Raw genomic sequence first — 6,411 nt, forward strand, 5'->3', positions numbered from 1 at the left:
GATTGTCTCACTACTTTTCTGTGTGCTTGGACATTTTTGTAATCGACATGCAAGTTCTGTTCATTATACCATGTAAGACAGAATCAGAGGCTGAGATTAAGTGATGAATTGGCTGTCTTGAGTCTGAGTGGTCAGGAAAGACACAATGAAGAGGTGACTGGGAGGTGACTTCCAACGTGAGACCTGAAGGAAGAGAATGAGTTGGCCTCATTAAGAGCAGAAAGTATTTCTGACAAAGAGGACAACGTGTTCAAAGACATGGTGACTTGATCTCAGATAGCATTCATCATAAGGAATCCAGTTAAAAACAAAAGCTATTAGAACTAGAAAATAAGTTAAACAACGTTAAATTAAACAAGGTTGCAGGGGACAGAATCAATACACAAAGAATAACTATCTTTAGCAATAAAAAATCCAATAGCAATAAAAAGCAGTATACAAGATATAGTGAATAAAAGATCCAAGGAGGAAATTAAGAATTTCATTTGTAATAGCATCAAAAGAACAAAGTTCTTAGAATTTAACAAAATAAGTGTAAAACTCACAGTCTAAAAACTGTAATGCATTGTTGAAAGTAACTAAAGGAGGTCTAAATAAATGGAGAGGCAGCTCTTGCTTATGGGTTGGAATTCAGAATCTTGTTAAGAAGGTGGTCCTCTTCACATTGGTCTATAAATTCAATCCTTGGGCCACTATAGCTTGTTTTCATCAGAGCTCTGTACTTTATTCAGCAAAACACTTTCCTAAATAAATGATTAAATCCAAGTATATTCCAAAGATGAATAAATAGTAGAAGCAGTAGTATATGATTGAATGCCAATGTTAGAAAAAAATTGAAAAATGAAGTTTGTATTTTCAAGATGGACTACATGAATACCAAACAAAAGTATGGTTATCACATCTAAATAAAAGTCCTGATTTCATAAAACTTTGCATATTGATTTTATTCATTCATTAGCTTCTAAATAATTTTTTATCCAAAACAGCATGTAAGTAATTACAAATATTCCATGCAACAAGATTTTATTAGGCATTTATGTGCCAAATACTCTGTTAAAAATAGGAGATTTAAAAAAAGATAAGGCATAATCCCTCTCCTCAAAGTTTCAATGATTTGTACACATTTTTAATTTATCTCATGTTAATAGCTCACTGACTAGCTTATCCATCTTGGGCAAGTTAGTTAACATCTTTGTGCCTGTTTCTCTCTCTGTGTGTGTATATATTAGTTTATTATGGAAAATTTCAAACGTACACCAAAGTAGAGAGAATTATGTAATAAACCCCCATACATCTATCAACCAGTTTTAGTCATTTTCAACCAAATGTATTTTTTTTCTTAATGTCCTCTCTTTGCCCCTTATCCCTTAACAACTGGATTGCTTTGAAAGCCATCCTGGACATCATATTGTTTTCATCTGTCAGCACTTCCTTATTGCTGCTCAGTCACCAAGGGATGTTTGACTCTGCGACCCCAAGGACCCTAGCACGCCAGGCCTCCCTGTCTATCACTGTCTCCCGGAGCTTGCTCAAACTCACGTCCATTGAGCTGGTGATGCCATCCAACCATCTCATCCTCTGTTGTCCCCTTCTCTCCCACCTTCAATCTTTCCCAGCATCAGGGTCTTTTTTAATGAGTCAGCTCTTCGCATCAGGTGGCCACAGTATTGGAGTTTCAGCTTCAACATCAGTCCTTCCAATAAACACTCAGGACTGATCTTTAGGATGGACTGGTTGGATCTCCTTGCTGTCCAAGGGACTCTTAAGAGTCTTGTCCAACACCACAGTTCAAAAGCATCAATTCTTCGGTGCTCAGCTTTCTTTATAGTCTAACTCTCACATCCATACATGACCACTGGAAAAACCATAGCCTTGACTAGGCAGACCTTTGTTGGCAAAGTAATGTCTCTGCTTTTTAATAAGCTGTCTAGGTTGGTCATAGCTTTTCTTCCAAGGAGCCAGTATCTTTTAATTTCATGGCTACAGTCACCATCTGCAGTGATTTTGGAGCCCAAGAAAATAAAGTCTGACACTGTTTCCACTGTTCCCCTATCTATTTGCCATGAAGTGATGGGACTGGATGCCATGATCTTAGTTTTTTGAATTTGAACTTTAAGCCAGCTTTTTCACTTTCCTCTTTTACTTTCATCAAGAGGCTCTTTAGTTCCTGTTCATTTTCTGCCATTGAAGTGACATCATCTGCATATCTGAGGTTATTGATATTTCTCCCAGCAATCTTGATTCCAGCTGTGCTTCATCCAGCCCAGCGTTTCTCATGATGTACTCTGCATATAAGCTAAATAAGCAGGGTGACAATATACAGCCTGACGTACTCCTTTCCCATTTTTGAGCCAGTCTCTTGCTCCATGTCCAGTTCTAACTGTTGCTTCTTGTCTTGCATCAACACTTCCATAATCATAACACGATCATTAAATGCAGAAAATAACAAAAATTCCTTAATTTTATGAAGTATCTAATCAATCTTAAAATGTCTCAGCATGTGTCACATTTCTTTTTAAAAATTTTATTTATTTTTTACTTGTTTGATTCTGGCCGCGCTGGGTCTTCACTGCTGTGTGCGGGCCTCCTCCAGCTGTGGCGAGCAGGCGCTCCTCTCCGGGCGCGGCTTCTCGTTGTGATGTCTGCTCTTGTTGCAGGGCACACACTCCAGGGCCCATGGGCTTCCGTAGTGTGGCTCCCGGGCTTCGTTGCCCTGTGGCTGTGGGATCTTCCCAGACCAGGGATCGAACCTATGCTTCCTGCACTGGCAGGCAGATTCTGAACCATTGGACCACCAGGAAAGTGTACACATTTTCTTTTTAGATGATTTTTTTTTTCCAAATCAGAATTCAAAGTCCACATGTGCGCAAATTCACTTCCCACTCCCTCTTCTCGCTTCCCTCCAACCTGGTTGGAGAAACTAGATTGTTCTGAATCACTGCCATCGTGGATTTTGTTGGTTGCTTCCCGTGGCGTCATTTAAGAGGTCACACTGTCATTTGATATTTTTGTAAGTGGAGTCGAGTTCCCTCTTTCCCATCCCTGGAGAATATAGGTAGGAGGTGGTGCTGCCTTCAGCATCCCAGCAGGAAGAATAGGATATCTGGTGTTGTTTGGGTGATGTTATGATTGACCCATCCATTATGGAGTTCCTTACTGGCTTTTTACCTTAAAGTATTCATTATTTCAGTAGGCTTTGAAAGTGGCTCAGTGGTAAAGAATCTGCCTGCCAGTGTGGGAGACACATGAGCTATGGGTTCGATCCTTGGTTCAGGAAGATCCCCTGAAGTAGGAAATGGCAACTCACTCCAGTATTGTTGCCTGGGAAATCCCATGGACAGAGGAGCTTGGTGGGCTACAGTCCATGAGGTCACAAAGAGTCAGACAGGACTGAGCACGCACGCATTGAAAGTGGCAACTTGTCCCATCCTAGTGGTCTTTCTCTGTGTGTGCGTGGGTTACCTGTGACTTTTCTGAGCTGAACAATTTCCCTGATCTATTGTATGGTCACCGTGAAGTGCAGTTCACAGAGGACTGGCAGGAAAAGTGCTTGATTATTTTCCCTTCAGTTCAGTTCATTTCAGTCACTCAGTCGTGTCCGACTCTTTGCGACCCCATGGACTGCAGCACGCCAGGCCTCCCTGCCCTTCTCACCAACTCCTGGAGTCCACCCAAACTCATGTCCATTGAGTCAATGGTGATGTCATCCAACCATCTCATCCTCTGTGGTCCCCTTCTCCTCCCACCTTCAATCTTTCCGAGCATCAGGGTCTTTTCAAAAGAGTCAGTTCTTCACATCAGGTGGCCACAGTACTAGAGTTTCAGCTTCAACATCAGTCCTTCCAATGAACACCCAGGACTGATCTCCTTTAGGATGGAATGGTTGGATCTCCTTGCAGTCCAAGGGACTCTCAAGAGTCTTCTCCAACATCCAGTTCAAAAGCATCAATTCTTCAGTGCTCAGCTTTCTTTATGTTCCAACTCTCACATCCATACATGACTAGTGGAAAAGCCACAGCTTTGACTAGACGGACCTTTGCTGGCAAGGAAATGTCTCTGCTTTTTAATATGCTGTCTAGGTTGATCATAGCTTTCCTTCCAAGGAGCAAGTGTCTTTTAATTTCATGGCTGCAGTCACCATCTGCAGTGATTTTGGAGCCCAAAAAAAGAAAGTCTCTCACTGTTTCCATTGTTTCCCCATCTATTTGCTATGAAGCAGTGAGACCAGATGCCATGATCTTAGTTTTCTGAATGTTGAGTTTTAAGCCAACTTTTCACTCTCTCTTTCACTTTCATCAGGAGGCTTTCTTTGCTTTCTGCCATAAGGGTGGTGTCATCTTCATATCTGAGGTTATTGATATTTCTCCCGGCAATCTTGATTCCAGCTTGTGCTTCATCCACCCAGCGTTTCTCATGATGTACTCTGCACATAAGCTAAATAAGCAGGGTGACAGTATACAGCCTTGACGTACTCCTTTCCTGGTTTGGAACCAATCTGTTGTTCCAGGTCCAGTTCTCACTGTCACTTCTTGACCTGCATTCAGATTTCTCAGGAGGCAGGTCAGGCATTCTGGTATTCCCATCTCTTTAAGAATTTTCCACAGTTTGTTGTGATCCACACAGAGTCTTTGGCAAAGTTTATAAAGCAGAAATAGATGTTTTTCTGGAACTCTCTCGCTTTTTCAATGATCCAACGAATGTTGGCAATTTGATATCTGGTTCCTCTGCCTTTTCTAAATCTAGCTTGCACTTCTGTAGTTCGCGGTTCACGTGCTGCTGGAGCCTGGCTTGGAGAATTCTGTGCATTACTTTCCCTTAGTTTACAAAGATGATGAACTAAGGTTTCTTTTTTCTGTTTAAATGATTTTAGTATTATTTTTTTGTATTATCATGAATGTACTTTTTATTTTTTCATTTATTTTTATTAGTTGGAGGCTAGTTACTTTACAATATTGTAGTGGTTTTTGCCATACATTGACATGAATCAGCCATGGATCTACACGTGTTCCCCATCCTGAACCCCCCTCCCCACTCCCTCCCCATCCCATCCCTCTGGGTCATCCCAGTGCACCAGCCCCGAGCACTTGTCTCATGCATCCAACCTGGACTGGTGATCTGTTTCACCTTTGATAATATACATGTTTCGATGCTCTTCTCTCAGATCATCCCACCTTTGCCTTCTCCCATAGAGTCCAAAAGTCTGTTCTATACATCTGTGTCTCTTTTTCTGTTCTGTTCTATACATCTGTGTCTCTTTTTCTGTCTTGCATATAGGGTTATTGTTAACCATCTTTCTAAATTCCATATATATGTGTTAGTATTCTGTATTGGTGTTTATCTTTCTGGCTTATTTCACTCTGTATAATGGGCTCCAGTTTCATCCATCTCATTAGAACTGATTCAAATAAATTCTTTTTAATGGCTGAGTAATATTCCATGGTGTATATGTACCACAGCTTTCTTATCCATTCGTCTGCTGATGGGCATCTAGGTCGCTTCCATGTCCTGGCTATTATAAACAGTGCTGTGATGAATATTGGGGTGCACGTGTCTCTTTCAGATCTGGTTTCCTCGGTGTGTATGCCCAGGAGTGGGATTGCTGGGTCATATGGCAGTTGTATTTCCAGTTTTTTAAGAAATCTCCACACTGTTCTCCATAGCGGCTGTACTAGTTTGCATTCCCACCAACAGTGTAAGAGGGTTCCCTTTTCTCCACACCCTCTCCAGCATTTATTGCTTGTAGACTTTAAAAATATGGAACGCTTCACGAACTTGCATGTCATCCTTGCGCAGGGGCCATGCTAATCTTCTCTGTATCGTTCCAATTTTAGTATATGTGCTGCCGAACTGAGCACTGACTGAAGGTATTTTTAAAAAAATTTTATTTTTAATTGAAGGATAATTGCTTTCAGTATTGTCTTGGACTCTGCCGAGCATCATGAATCAGCCGTAGGTATTGTAGGTCCTCTCCCTCCGGAACCTCCCTCCCATCTCCCACGCCGCCCCATCCCTCCTGTCAGAGAGCCCCAGTTTGAGTATTTTAACACAGTTGTTTTTCCACCCCTTGTCTTTTTTCCTTTTTCTTCCTTTTTTGAGGCTTAATTCTTTTTATCTCTGGCTGAGGGGAGCTTGTTCAAATCACTCCTGAGTCCTTTGGACATAATGTCAAGAGTCTCTTACAGCTTTCCTGGTTCCTGGCACGAGGCGTTCCTAACTCCGCGTGTACTTTGCCTGCCCCAGACCTGGCACGTGCTGTTTCTCCAGACAGCCCTAGTTCTCGGCATCTACAGGCTGGTCTCTGTCTCTTGGCCTTTTAGTGGACAGAGATAGGGTATACACTTAGTTCTTCAGAAAAAAGTAAACCATGAGTTTATACTGCTATTACCCATTTAAACTTGTGGTTACAAGATT

At 41.6% G+C, this 6,411-nt stretch overlaps 1 non-coding gene across 1 annotated transcript; it reads right to left on the minus strand.

Moving 5' to 3' along the window:
• Nucleotides 1-5,748: 5,748 nt before the first annotated feature.
• Nucleotides 5,749-5,855, minus strand: LOC122682375. The gene has a single exon (XR_006337377.1). It is a non-coding gene; the product is annotated as a U6 spliceosomal RNA (small nuclear RNA).
• Between the last annotated feature and the right edge of the window lie 556 nt (nt 5,856-6,411).

The sequence above is a fragment of the Cervus elaphus genome, chromosome 23 (genome assembly GCF_910594005.1).
Source record: "Cervus elaphus chromosome 23, mCerEla1.1, whole genome shotgun sequence".
NCBI classification, from domain to species: Eukaryota; Metazoa; Chordata; class Mammalia; order Artiodactyla; family Cervidae; genus Cervus; species Cervus elaphus.